This window comes from Phyllobates terribilis, unplaced genomic scaffold, assembly GCF_046119375.1.
Source record: "Phyllobates terribilis strain yellow unplaced genomic scaffold, ASM4611937v1 Scaffold_2__4_contigs__length_985480577, whole genome shotgun sequence".
Classification (NCBI taxonomy): Eukaryota; Metazoa; Chordata; class Amphibia; order Anura; family Dendrobatidae; genus Phyllobates; species Phyllobates terribilis.
In genome coordinates this window covers 320,911,166-320,926,879 of record NW_027362762.1, presented here as the reverse complement: position 1 = coordinate 320,926,879, position 15,714 = coordinate 320,911,166, and positions in this window count along the sequence as shown.

The window sequence follows — 15,714 nt, the reverse complement described above, 5'->3', positions numbered from 1 at the left end:
GATATCTAGGGCTATAAATATCAGTAACAGCAGCAGACAGAAAGTGCAATGGACCCTATTCTGCTCTATACACTCTGCACAAACTATGCCTGCTTAACTCCTGCTATCACCACGATTGATATGCATCTGGCTTAGTACTTAGAAGAACTGTCATTTGAGATGTATATATATTGCTCTGGAATACCTATTACTTAACTAAATAAACCGTCAATTCTCTCCCTAGCTCAGCTGCATCTCTCTCTACTCTGCCTGTTTGAGGGGTAGACTGTGACAAGCATAGAGTCACCAGGTCTTCTATAGACCCGATGAGGATATGCGGCCAGCCAATCACTGTAATGCCACAACCAACATGGCTGCGGCATTTCAGTGAGTGGCAGGCAATTCCCTCATGTTTATTTCTTAAACAGAGCCAAACATGCGGGGCGGGGACCGAGCAGTTGCAAGCACGCTCAATCATTACTATTCGTGACTCCACCATAAAAAAAAGACTGGGAAAAAATGTCATGCATGACAGAGTTCCAAGATGAAAACCACTGCTGAGCAAAAAGAACATAAAGGCTCACCTCAGTTTTGCCAGAAAACATCTTGATGATCTCTATGACTTTTGGGAGAATACTCTGTGGACAGACGAGACAAAAGTTGAACTTTTTGGAAGGTTTATGTTCCATTACATCTGACATAGAAGTAACACAGCATTTCAGAAAAGGAACATCATACCAACAGTAAAATATGGTGGTGGTGGTGTCATGGTCTGGGGCTGTTTTGCTGCTTCAGGACCTGGAAGACTTGTTGTGGTATAGGGAACCATGAATTCTGCTGTATACAAAAAAATCCTGAAGGAGAATGTTCAGCCAACTGTTCGTGACCTCAAGCTGAAGTGCACTTGGATTATGCAGCAGGAGAATGATCCAAAACACACCAGCAAGTCGACCTCTGAATGGCTTAAGAAAAATAAAATTAAGACTTTGGAGTTGCCTAGTCAAAGTCCTGACCTTAAACCATTTCAAATGCTGTGGAATGACCTTAAAAAGGTGGTTCATGCTTGGAAACCCTCCACTGTGGCTGAATTATAACAATTTTGCAGAGATGAGCAGGCCAAAATTCCTCCAGAGCATTGTAAAAGACTCGTTGCCAGTGCCAGAAGCTGGAAATTCCAGTAACCTGAAAATGTCCCTCAAAGTTTCCCATGAGGTTTCTGGGCCTCACAGCTGCCGGGAGACTGGGTAGCTTTGAACTCTGGTTACCTGAGTTCAAGCCACCAGGTGTCACGATAGCTCTAGTGCCAGACTGTTGATTGCCGTATTGCTGAGCGCCGGACAGGTGCCAGGCACTGAGTGCAGATCAAATCATTGTCTTCTGTTCTCCCTGAGATACGTGCGACCAGGCAACAATTATGGGAGTTATAGTCAGCAAAAGAAAAGTACATTATGTGTAAAATAAAGAATTAAATAAAAAAAACAGCATGGGCTCCCGACGATTATTCATAACCAGTAGAGGGAAAGCCGTCTGCTGGGGGGTGAATTAGCCAAAATAATCACTGGCTACTGATAACACCTCACAGCTGTTTGATTAGCGTTTACTGGCTAGTTTACAGGGGACCCCAGAAACAAATTGATGTAGGGTCCCCCTATAAATTCTAACCAGCAAAGACTAAACAGACAGCTGTGGGCTGATAGTAAGAACCCTGGAAGGAACCATCGATATTGGTCCCCTCCGAGGCAAATAAGATCAGCCCTCAGTGACCAAAGAAATGGTGCATCAATAAGATTCTGGCACTTAGCCTCGCTCTTCCCACTTGCCCTGGTGTGGTTGCAAGTGGGTTAATAGGTTTGGGTTTATGTCAGCTTTTTATTGGCCGCTGACATCAAGCCCAGGAGTTAGTAATCAAGAGGTGTCTATAAGAAACCCCCATTACTAACCCCATAGTTAGAAAGTAAAAAAGACACAGCCAGAATAAAATCATTTAATTGAATGAAAGACATGGACACCTTTATTTGAAATAAAATAAAAAAAAACACAGTTCTACTTACCTTTACGCCTAATCCATTGAAGCCCATGTCACCTGTAAAAAAAACAGAAAACAAACAACCATAATACTCACTTTTACGCCTAATCTACCAATGTCCATGTCCCCTGGGAAAGAATAAAAATAATAATAAATAATAAAATAAAATAATAATAAATAATAAAAATAATAAATAACCATATCCCACACCTGTCCGATGTGAAGATAATCCATACTGTCCCATAACGATCTAGATGAATTGTAAAGCAATCACATAAGTGACTGCTCTCACAGCCAGCCCACTCACACTGAGACAGGAGCATAATCGTTCCTGCAGTGTGTAGCGCTGAGCTGCCGTAAGAAAGTTCAGCAGAGTTCAAAGCTTAAGGCACAGCTTGCTGCATGAGAAATTTCTCATGCAGCGAGCTACAACTTAAGTGAAGTCACCGGGGTTCATCAGCTATGAATTCCGGTGAACTTTCTCACCACACCGCTACACACTGCAGGAGCGTTATCATGCTCCTTTCTCAGTGTGTTTCGGCTGACGTGGAGAGTAGTCACATCAGTGACTGCTTTCCAAATTATCTGTATCATTGTGGGACAGTATGGATTATCTTCACATCAGGCGGGTGAGGAATATGGTTGTTTATTATTTTTCTTCTTCACCAGGGGACATTGGCATCGGTGATTTAGGCGTAAAGGTGAGTATAATGGTTGTTTATTATTTTCCGTTTTTTTCCAGGGAACATTGCCTTCAGTGGATTAGGTGTTAATGTGACTATAATGCATTTTTTTTTTGGTTAAAATAAAGTAGTCTGTGTCATTATTTCAATGAAAGGATGTTATTATGGCTGTTTTTTTTCTTGTTTTACCAATCTAACTATGGGATTAGCAATATGAGTGTTTAATAGATGCCTCTGCACTACTAACTTGTGGGTTTGATATCAGCCATAAAAAAGCTGACATCAACCATTATCCCACTTGCCATTACACCAGGACAAGTGGGAAGAGCCGGGCAAAGTGCAAGAATTGGTGCATCTAATAGATGCACCTTTTCTGGGGAGGCTGCAGGCTGCTATTTTAAGGCTGGGGGGGGCAATATCCATGTACCATTCCCAGTCTGAGAATACCAGCCACAAGCTGTCTGCTTTAGCTTGGCTGGTTGTCAAAAATGGGGAAACCTCATGCTGTTTTTTTTTTAATTATTTCTTTAAAAAATTAAAAAAAAAATGTGTGGGACCCCTCTATTCTTGTTAACCAGCCATGCATGATACAGCTGACAGCTGGGGGTTGCAGCCCGCAGCTGTCGGTTTTTTGCCTGCCCTGGTTATCAAATATACAGGGACCTCACGCAATTTTTAAAAAAATATCTTTATTAGGAGCCCAGGTGTCGGCTGATAAATACTCCCATCAGTGGCGCTTGCTCTTGTTGCTATCACTAATGTTCTCATTAGCCAATGCCTGTCAGAGCTGCTAGCTCACACACTGTCATCTGACAGCATGGGAACAGCAATGCTCTGACCAGTGGTAGCAATCTTACCGCCGATAAGAGCCCCCAGTGTTTCTCACGCTGTCACACAGATGAGAGCGTGGGAAACACCCAGTGTTCGTACTGCCGAACTTGAACAGTAACATGGACTTCCTGGAGAAGTCCATGTTCGGGGTCTGTGCCCGAGCACTAGGTGTTCTGTACGGACCGGGAGCTCTACTGTTCAGGTTCACCCATCACTATTTGTGTTATCTTTGTCTGTAACAAACATGTAAAAGAATAAGAAATCAGAAGGGGTCAAACACTTTTTGTATGTTGAAGTTGCTTTAACATTACTGCGACTGTATTTACATTAAAGAATAAGTTGGCTACAATGTTAGGAGAAAACTGTATGTTATACACATCTTTTTTTTAGGTAATTTGAGTACTTGCAATTTACAGCAAACTGATTCACCTTGAATCAAATTTTGGGGAAAAATTCAGCAAAGCTAACAAATTCCAATTTTCAAAATATTTGCTCTTCCCTAACTACCAGTTTTAAGAAATTAATATGATTTTTCATTGATGTTATTGTAACTAGAGATGAGTGAATGTTTCAATATTTGGTTCGGATTATGAGCGTCGAATCTGCAATATTCACCGATTTATTCGTCGAATATTCGCCGAACGCAATAGGATTCAATGGGGGGGGGGGCAAAAAAAATGCATATACAACACCTTCAAACAGGCCCAAAAGCTTCCAAAGCACATCAAATTAGGGGTATACACCTGGAAAGTGCCATCAATTTACCCAGAGTAGAAGTACTATAATTATTATTATTATTACAGTGACATTTATTCCGGGGCGCTTTACATGTGAAAAGGGGTCCCCGTCGGTGACTCAACAACTGGTATAAGAGGAGAGAGGCCCCCCCTGCGAGGGCGCACAAACAATCTACAAGGGATGGGTGAGGATACAGTAGGTCAGGGTACAGCCAGTCATGCAGCGGTATACTGGAGCGAGGGTTACCGCAGACTGGTTTCCACGGTAGGCAACAGTCTGATGTGTTGGGGTACAGAGGTAAACAGTAGGAGAGATGCACGGGACAAAGCTTGTATGCAATTGTGGCAAGAAGAGATAAGAGGCAAATAGAGAAGGAGATCTTGGAAGAATGGGAGGTTATGTGCAGGTAACTAGTACAGGGAAACTAGGTCACAGATGTATGAAGGAGATAGGTTTTTGATGGCTTGGTATGTCAAAGTTAGGCTTTTCTGGGCAACAGGGAGCCAGCGCAGGAATTGACAGAGGGGAGAAGCTTGGGAATAGCGGGGTGACAGGTGGATTAATCGGCCAGCACCGTTTAGGATAGATTGGAGGGGTGCGAGAGTGGTAGAAGGGAGGCCACAGAGCAAGAGCTTGTAGAAGTCGAGGCGGGAGATGATGAGGACATGCACTGGTGTTTTTCTAGATTCATGGTTGAGGAATGTGTGGATCCCCGAGATACTTTGGAGTTGGAGTGAGCAGCAAGTGGAAAAGGCAAATCAGAGTCAAGCTTGCAAGACTGGGGAGAGTGGGCAGTCATTCACTTTGATGGATAGGTCAGTTGGGGGGGATGAATGAGATGGTGGAAAGATGATGCATTTGGCTTTATCCATTTTAAGTTTTTCAAATTCAGCAGAGAAGAAAGATGAAATAGAGGACACACATTGTGGGATTCTGGTTAGCAACCAGGTGATATCAGGTCCAGAGAGGTAGATCTGTGTGTCATCAGCATAGAGGTGACACTGAAAGCCTTGAGACTATGAGCTATCCCAGGCCAAAGGTGTACTGTAGATGGAGAAGAGCAGGGGTCCTAGAACTGAACCTTGAGGTTCACCGACACATAGGGGGCGAGATGAGGAGGTGGTGGTTTTTGGATGGGAGACACTGAATGTCCTGTTGGTTAGGTATGAAAAGATTCAAGACAGGGCCAAGTCTGTGATGCTGAGAGATGAGAGTCTGTAGTAAGAGGGAATGGTCTACTGTGTCGAAGGCAGATGACAGGTCAAGGAGGAGGAGGACAGAGTAGTCTTGCTTGGATTTGGCTGTCAGTAGGTCGTTGGTGACTTTAGTCAGGGCAGTTTCAGTGAAATGGTGAGGTTGGAAGCCAGATTGTAAGCTGTGAAAGAGGGAGCAGGAGGAAAGGTGGGAGGACAGTTCAAAAAGGATGTGTTGATCCAGTAGTTTGGAGGCATAGGGGAGAAGTGAGATGGGGCGATAGCTAGGCATAGGATGGGACAAAGGAGGGCTTTTGGAGGATAGGTGTGATTGAGGTATGTTTGAATCATGAGGTGAAGACGCTAGTTGTTAGTGATAGGTTGAAGAGGAGGGTTAGGCTTGGGATGGTGGAGAAGCTGGCTTTGGAGGAGGAGAGTTGAGTAGTTATGAGGAGGGGCTGTTGGGACTTTAAGCAAAAGATTTTCCCTACGTTGTCAATCTTCTGCTTGAAGAATGAGGCTAAGTCTTCAGCTGAGAAGAGAGGAGAGGTAGAGGGAGGAGGAGCTGGTGAATAGAGGAGGGACTTGAAAGTACTGAATAGCTGTTTAGGGTTGTGAGACACATATAATATGAGAGAAGAGAAGTAGGTTTGTTTTGCTGCAGTGAGCAATTTTGTGCAGCATTTTGAAAACTTCTGTTTCTGCACTCAACTCCCTTTCTTTGTCAGTTGCACAGTGGTACGACTTGTAGATGAGGGCCAGGAAGAACATGTGCTCCAGTAGATGACAAGTGCCGCTTCAAGTGGCCTCTGCTCCTCTTCCTCCATCTTAACATCACACACAGTACAGTCCTCAGAGGTGGCACCTCAATTACCCTTGTTTTTACCCACATTACAACTCTCCAACTGCCCAACTGACTGTGAGGAAGCACAGATGGGTGAGTCTGCAGAGCTGTTCACATATTCTATTTCAGGGCATCAGCGGTCTGATCCGAAGCTTCACAGACTCAAGAGGGGGAAAGCATGTGTAGCGATGCCCACAATTTTTTCAGTTGATCTGGGCCTGGACAAAGTAGGGTCCGAGAAGAATCCAAAACTAGATGTTAACCTCTGGGGGTGGGAATGGATCGATTGGAGAACGAAATAAATACAGACCAGAACATGGAGAACTAAACTAATATACAACTGGGGTTGGAAAACTAAACTAGTAAACAGCTAGAGTTGGAGAACTAAACTACTACACACCAGGGGATGGAGAACAAACCTAATAGACAACAGAGGTTGGAGAACTAAACTACTAAACAGCTAAGGTTGGAGAATGAAACAAATACACACCAGAACATGGAGAACTAAAACTAATAGAAAATAGGGGGTGGAGAACTAAACTAATAAGACAACAGGGGTTGGAAAACTAACCTACTAAACAGCTAGGGTTGGAGAACTAAACTACTACACACCAGAAGATGGAGAACTAAACCACTAGACACCAAAGAGTCACTAGACAGCAAGTGTTGTAATCCTCAAGGCTTGCGGGACAAACCTCTGTATTTAACATTTTCTCCAGTGCTTCTGCATCCTCCACCTCCTCTAGGGCCTCCACCTGCGCCCTCAACCTCTTCCTTAATGAGACACACATTCCAACAGTGCAGAGAGAATCCCCCCACCTCCCTACTGCGCAGCCAGGGCTCACCGCAATCAGGCAGTGTTAAAATTAATATGCCTTGGAGATCGCAGTCATAAAGCTAAAGAGTTGTGGACAGCTCTCCAGGCCGAGTTTGAGCAATGGCTGTCTCCACTGAACCTGGAGCAAGGGAAGGCCTTCTGCGATAATGGTGCAAACCTGGTGGCGGCCCTACGCCGGGGAACCTCACACATGTGCTTTGCATGGCTCGCATCCTCAACCTGATAGTACAACAATTTCTCCACCACTATCCCAACCTGGATGTACTGCTGCAGAAACCACAGTCTGTGTGTGCTCACTTAAAACTATAAAAATAGTAGGATCTTTAGTATAAAAACCAGACTCCTTCATGAAGATAGATGCAACCATCTCCTTAGCTTGCTGATACTTTTTTGTGGGAATGAGCTTGTCTCCAGCAGCGAGGAATATCCAGTGAATGGCACGCCATGGTTTGATATTAGAACCCAGTACCAGAAGCAAAGCCATCCACAATTTCCATAACTCAAGATTTTATTTGATAGACTGGCTGCCCAAACATTAGTTTCTCACAAAGGAGCTGAAGACACTGAGTTGCAGTAGGTATAAGTTTCTCCAGCATGACCCGTTTAATATTGTTGGATATCAGAGGGAGAACGTAACTGGGCTTTTCCAAGGTACCATATTGCATCTTATGTCTTATAGACCCTGCACTTGCGGCCTTATATTCTACAGGATGGTGGGGAAGGAGACAGTAGGTTGTGGAGCTGCATTAGCTCCGGTGGTGGTGAGGTGGCAGCGAGGCAATGGCAAGCTGTAGGCTGTCTCGAAGAGATGAGTTTTTCAGGTTCGGTCTGAAGGATCTGAATGTGGTGGCTAATCGAACGTGTTGAGGCACAGAATTCCAGAATATGGGGGATGTTTGGTAAAAATCTAGGAGGCAATTGAGTGAGGAGCAAATAAGTGTGGAGGAGAGACTGAGATCCTGGGAGGACTGGAGATTACGTAAGGAACTATATCGGGAGATTAGTTCAGAGATGTACAGAGAAGAAAGGTTATGGATGGCTTTGTACGTCAGTTTTAGTACTTTGAACTGGATTTGCTGGGCAATTGGGAGCCAGTGAAGGGATCTTATAGATTGCTGGAGCTAGTGCACAGAAAAAAAGCAGCCATATAGCCATAGAGTGTCTGGGAACCTTCACACAGACTTTTCTTAGCCAGGGTTGGAAGGGCCCACCAGAGAACCGGAGACTCCTCCAGTGGGCCTTGGCTTCTCCTTCAGGAGAGTTCATAGCGCAAACCTTGCAGCTGCTATGGGGCTCTTGTGCGGGGGAGAAAGGTTGGCCCAATGTTCTTTAGTCTTAGACTGCTTCTCAGTGACAGTTGTATTTCACCTCAGCCATATTCTTTAGCTCTGTGAAAGGACTGGCATAGAGGGAAACCATATCTACTTCAGCTGTCATTTCTCCCAGGAAAGTCCTGTAAAACAGCTTGTCCAACATCAGCTCACACTTCTCGTTGGTGCTTCAACACACAAAGATCTTTCTTTGCGCTTTGAATTCCATGACTGCAGAGTTGGGCAATGGCCTGATCTGCAAAGCGTTTTGAGAAATAACTTGCATAAGCTAAGCCACGGTTTAGGCCTCTCAAGGTGTCACGCCAGGTGTGGGGAAGACTTAGTGCAACACAGAGGGAAAAGGGAAAGGGAGCCCAGACACTATGGAAAGCGGGGAAGTGGAGACCTAGACTGGTCTAGCATCACCCTGTGTCAACTATCGTCCCTATATTGCCTCCTCAGCATTCGCCACACGCGTGCCTCGCCCTACTCTCCCTGGCATATGAATATGGCTAGGGATGGAAGGAGATGAGCACTAGTCAACCTCCTCTAAACTCTATAGACAACAAGGGTGTACAAAACAGGGGAAATGGCCTAGCTTTAGAGGAACTCCAGATAAGCACATGGCATCAAGCTCCAGAGAGGACGATGTATTGCTCCTGCTAAGCTGCACAAGTAGAAATGGATAAAGCCAGCGACTCCCTCTCAGACACACCAGGTATATATACACCCAGGCCAGAGAGCTAATTAGGAAGAGAGAGGTAGCCGCTCGGTCCTAAAGACAGCCTCTTATCTAAGAAACTGTCTGCAATGCCAAACTTAGAGATCTCCTGCAACCCACTGCAGGGTGACTGTCTGTTACCTCTGACACACCCATGACACAAGGTTATCATTAAGCGAAACTCATACAGCTTTCCCACAGACTGGAAGAGGGGTATCCAGACTTCCAAGACTTCCCTGTCCTCACCAAGAGGACGACTGTCCATGTTCTCCTCCTCCTCATTATCACCCAATCCGCGTTGAGATGAGGCTGGGCTGTGTAGTTTCACCCTGAATAGTTCCTTACTCCACCTGCAATGCCTCCTCTTTAACTGTGAGCACAGCACGTTTCAGTAGACACAGAAGCGGGATGGTGACGCTAATTATGGCGTCATCGCCGCTCATCATCTTGGTGGAGTCCACAAAGTTTTGGAGGACAGCACAGATGTCAAACATCCATGCCCACTCATCAGCTCTTATGTGCGGAGGCTGACCTGAATTTTGACGGGCATATTGAAGCTAGTAATCAACAACTGCCCTGTGCTGCTCACAAATCCTTCCCAACATCTGCAACGATGATTTCCAACATGTGGTGACATCGCACAACAGTCAGTGAGCTGGAAGCTGCAAACCCTGCTGAAGCATTGACAGGGTGGCGGAAGCTGTAGCTTACTTTCTGAAATGGGCATACACGCGTTGTACTTTCACAAGCAGCTCTGACAGATCTGGGGATGTTTTGAGAAACCGCTGAACCACTAAGTTGAGCACATTTAGTGTTCTCTCACTACTAATCTGTACCCCTGTATGGAGAACAATATCAGCACCAAAGAATTAAAAGATGAAATATAGCCTGCTTTATATTTGACGGTACTAAAAAAAAATTTTGATTATATCTTGTGTACCCCTGTGACAACAATATCTGCACCGAAGAATTAATTTCACTAGAGTAGAACTAGTATAATGGGGACCAACAGCTCTTCCACTACAGAAAACCCAGCAGATGGAGTCCCAATCAGGATTCTCCACATTTCCAAAAATTAGTGGCAAACAACAGCAAGGTGGCATCAATTTCACTACAGTAGAAATAGTATAATTAGGACCGACACCTTCCAGTACAGTCAACCCAGGAGATGGAGACCTAACTAGGAGTGTTCACATTTCAAAAAATTAAGGTCAGACACCACTATTTCCGTTGCCAACTAATTGGAGATGGTGGAATTCAATCTCTTAGCTTTGTCATGTGTAGGAGAAAACAATCTTTTACGTGACCACAACTACAGGGCTGGCTGCACCGAGGGCTGGCTGCATTGCTGACAGAGGGCAGAGTATGGTGAACCGGACAAACTGCTTGACCTTGAGTGAGGTACAGGCAGAGATGTTACGGTGGATTGAGAAATATTTTGTATCCTCTGTGAAACAAACACAGCAGACATGTCCACTTCTGTTACAGCTGACGGGCTCTCACTCAGCCTGACTGGAGTGGGAAAAGAACTGGAGGTTCTGCGGTTAGAGACCTGCGTGACAATACTTGGCATGGTAACAGAGGAGGAGGAAGAAGCAGCAGATGCGGTTGATGGGGTGGCTGATGGTTGTTGAGGTCCGCTTTTTATCGCAGTGAGATTGCCAGAGTAACGCATGTTGATTAAGCATGTGAAGGTTCATGCATGTAGTAGTCAAATTATTGCACTTTTTCCTTCTATCTGCAAACTTTTCAAGAAAAAAACAGTAACATGAGTTGGCTCATCCTTTGTGGTCTCAAAAAAGGCCCAGGCTAGGCAACCCTTGTCGTCCCTGCGAGCTGCAGACCGGAGACCACTGCTGGCCACCGCCACATTTGTGGCTAAGGATGCAGTGCTCGTCGCGGTCACATCACTTCGTGTGTGCGCCGTAGGATGCAACGTAACCTACTTGTTTCCTCCTCCTCCACCTCCTCACATGAGCTACTCAGTTGGGTGCCTCTGGGTTCACACCAAGTGGTATCCACAACCTCAACACCATCCAATGTGTTATCCCATTCCTCGCCCTGACAGTCACCCTCCTGCTCTTCTTGCCCTAACAGCACAGTACAGTCTGCATGACCCTCAGGTATCTGAGTCTCTTCAGGATCACCTCTCCCCAACCAGGGGTTAATGTCTGGGGACGATGGTCAGGAAGCTGCTAGGACCCAACTTTTTTTTCCCTTGTATGGAGAACAATATTTGCTCCAAAGAAGTTTAAACTCAGATGTAGTCTGCTTTCTATACCAACTTTGAGTTTATCATGTTTGTATACCCCTGTGTGGAGAACAATATCTGCACCAAAATTTTAAAAGATGAAATATAGCCTAATTTATATTCCACGGTAGAAAGAAAACCAATTTCTATTTTATCATGTGTACCCCTGTGAGAACAATATCTACATCAAAGCATTCATTTCAATAGAGTATAACTATTATAATGGGAACCGACACCTACTAGATGGAGACTCAATCAGGAGTGTTCACCTTTCTCTAAATTAGGGCCTTACACCATCAAGGTGGCATCAATTTCACCAGAGTAGAAGTAGTTTAATTGAGACCAAAAGCTATTCCACTACAGCCAACGCAATAGATGGAGACCCAATCAGGATTCTCCACATTTCAACAAATTAGGGCTTAAACCACGAAAGTGGCATCAATTTCAGTACAGTAGAAATTGTAGAATTAGGAATGACACCTCTTCCACTATAGGCAACACAATAGATGGAGAGACCCAATCAGGATTATCCACATTTCCCTAAATTAGGGCCTAACACCACCAAAGTGGCATAAATTTCACCAGAGTAGAAGTAGTTTAATGGAGACCCAAATCTCTTCCAATGCAGCCAACCCAATACATAGAGAGACCCAATCAGAAGTCTCCACATTTTCCTAAATTAGGGCCTAACACCACCAAAGTGGAATAAATTTTACCAGAGTAGAATTCAATGGAGACCAAAGCCTCTCCCACTACAGCCAACCCAATAGATGGCGACCCAATCAGGATTCTCCACATTTCCAAAAATTAGCGACAGACACCTGCAAAGTGGCATCAATTTCAGTACAGTAGAAATTGTAGAATTAGGTATGACACCTCTTCCATTACAGCCAACTCAATAGATGGAGACCCAATCAGCATTCTCCACATTTCCAAAAATAAGTGTCAGACACCAGCAAAGTGGCATCAATTTCACCAGAGTAGAAGTAATTTAATGGAGACTAAAACCTCTTCCACTACAGCCAAATCAATAGATGGAGAGACCCAATCAGGATTCTCCACATTTCCCTAAATTAGAACCTAACACCACAAAAATGGCATAAATTTTACCAGAGTAGAAGTAGTTTAAAGGAGACCAAAACCTCTTCCACTGCAGAGAACAAAATAGTTGGAGACCCAATCAGGATTCTCCGCATTTCCAAAAATTAGTGGCAGACACCAGCAAAGTGGCATCAATTTCTGTACAGTAGAAACTGTAGAATTAGGAATGACACCTTTTCCACTGCAGCCAACCCATTAGCTGGAGAGACCCAATCAGGATTCTCCACATTTCCCTAAATTAGGGCCTAGCACCACCAAAATTGCTTAAATTTTACCAGAGTAGAAGTAGTTTAAAGGAGACCAAAACCTCTTCCACTGCAGCCAACCCAATAAATGGAGACCCAATCAGGATTCTCTACATTTCCAAAAATTAGTGGCAGTCACCAACAAAGTGGCATCAATTTTAATACAGTAGAAATTGTAAAATTAGGAAAGACAACTTTTCCACTGCAGCCAAGCCAATAGCTGGAGAGACCCAATCAGGATTCTCCCCATTTCCCTAAATTAGGGCCTAATACCACCAAAGTGGCATAAATTTCACCAGAGAAGAAGAAGTTTAATGGAGGCCAAAGCCTCTTCCACTACAGCCAACCTAATAGATGGAGACCCAATCAGGATTCTCCACATTTCATAAAATTAGGGCTTGAAACCACCAAAGTGGCATCAATTTCACCAGAGTAGAAGTAGTGGTGACTTAAACCTCCTCCGCTATAGCCAACCCAATAGATGGAGACTCAATCAGGAGTGTTCACATTTTAAAAATTAGGGCTTAAAACCACCAAAGTGGCATGAATTTCAGTAGCGTATAAGTAGTATAATGGGGACCGACACCTTTTATACTACAGTCAACCCAGCAGATGGAGACACAATCAGGACTGTTCACATTTAAAAAAATTAGGGCCTAAGACCAACATTTCTGTGGCCAACAGACTGGAGATGGTGGAGTTCAACCTCTTAGATTTGTCATGTGTAGGAGGAAACAATCTTTTACATGACCACAACTGCGGGTCCGAGGGCTGGCTGCAGTGCTGAGAGAGGGCAGAGTATGGTGAACGGGACAAACTGCTGGACCGTGAGTGAGGTGCAGGCGAAAATGTTACGGTGGATTGAGAAACATGTGATGTGCTCAGTGAAACAAACATAGCACGCATGTCCCCTTCTGTTAGAGCTGACGGGCTCTCACTCAGCCTGACTGGAGCAGGTATACAACCGGAGGTTCTGCGGTCGGAGAGCTGCGTGACAAAACTTGGCATGGTTACAGAGGAGGAGGAAGAAGCAACAGATGCGTTTGATGGGGCGGCTGATGGTTGTTTATTGAAAAACCAATTTTGAGTTTCTCATCCTTGTGTACCCTGGTGTGGAGAACAATATCTGCACCAAAAAATGTATTTTACTACAATATAATTATTATAATGGAGACCAAAACCTCTTCCACTACAGCCAACCCAGCAAATGGGGACCCAACCAGGAGTGTTCCCATTAAAAAAATTAGGGCCTGACACCACCGAAGTGGCATCAATTTCGGTAGATTAGAAGTAGTATAATGGGGACAGACACCTCTTCCACTACAGCCAACCCAACAGATGGAGACCCAATCAGAATTCTCTACATTTAAAAAAATTAGTGGCAGACACCAGCAAAGTGACATTAATTTCACTACAGTAGAAATAGTAAAATTAGGAACAACACATCTTCCTCTACAGCCAACCCAGAAGATTGTAACTCAATCAGGAGTGCACCATCCTCTCCAGTCGTTCACCACATGTCAGACTTGTACTCTGTTGTTCTAGTGCACAAGCTGGTCTAAAAAATGTGTGAAAGGACTCAAAGAAATTGCTTCTGCCACTTACACTACTGCTAATGTTTTGGAGTTGAAGAATTGACGTGCTGGAGGTTGGAAGTGTAGAGCTGCGATGCACTCTGTGTGCCTCTCGGCTGTCTTAAGGAAAACCTATCTTAAGGTTGTGTAAAAGCGTGTTTCGATACTCCAGCATTCGCAGGTCCCTTTCCAGGGCAGGAAGCATCTAGAAAAATTTACTCTTATAACGTGGATGTAACAGAGTGGCAACCCAGTAGTCACTATTTTGAATCATAACTATATGGGGATCATGTTGCAGATAGTGCAGCAAGAAGGCACTCATATGTCGGGCTCTTCCATGAGGTTTAAGCCCATGCTGTGTTGGTGGCTGAGTAATTCTGATGCTTGTTTCCTCCATACCCTCCCGCCAAACACGAACAGAGAGGGGATGATTATCCTCTTCATGTTCTTACTGTTGTTTGTCCATCACCTCTTACTCTTCCATTTATTCCTCACCTCTTGCACCTTCACTAACTGTTTTTCTCGTATCACCAATCTCCTTCAATCTCAGTGAATCACCATCCATTGGCACCCTGAGATGTCCTCTAGTGTATGACGTTAGTAACAGAAGAATGTATTTTTTATGTGTGGATGAGGCCTGTATAACATAGGAGATATGCTACGAACAATTTCAAACTGTGATGTCCCCTACTGTATCACATTAGTAACAGAAGAAAGTATTTTTTTATTGTGGATGAGGCCTGTATAACATACAAGATATTCTCCAAACTATTTCAAACTGAGATGTCCCCTGCTATATAACGTTAGGAATCGAATAAAGTATTTCTTTTTACTGTGGATGACGCCTGTATAACACAGAATATATGCTTCAAGATATTTCAAACTCATATCTAGACTGCTGTATCATGTTAGTCACAGCAAAAAATAGATTTTCTTTACTCTGCATAAGCTCTGCATGCAGCTGAATTTCACCGCCACTAACGGACTAAGTGGGTTATAGCAGAGTGTAACACATTTGCGACAGAAAAAAATCTTTTGTGGACTCTGCCTATCAAGAGAAAAAAAATATTTTTTACTCTGAAAACAGCTGAAGTTCAACGCCACTAAAATAGTAGGGGGCTTATAGTAGATTGTATCACGTTTGCGACACAAAAAAATCTTTAGTGAACTCTGCCTAGCAACAGAAAAAATATATATCTTTTTACTGTGCATACAGCTGAATTTCACCCACCAAAAATGATAAAGTGGGATACTATATATTGAACTATCACATTAGCAAATGAAAAAAAAGTTTTTGTGCTCTGCATTAGGAAGCTTTGCAGAGTCTGCATACAGCTGAATTTCAACCCCACAAAATCAAAAGGTGGGCTGCAAGGGCTT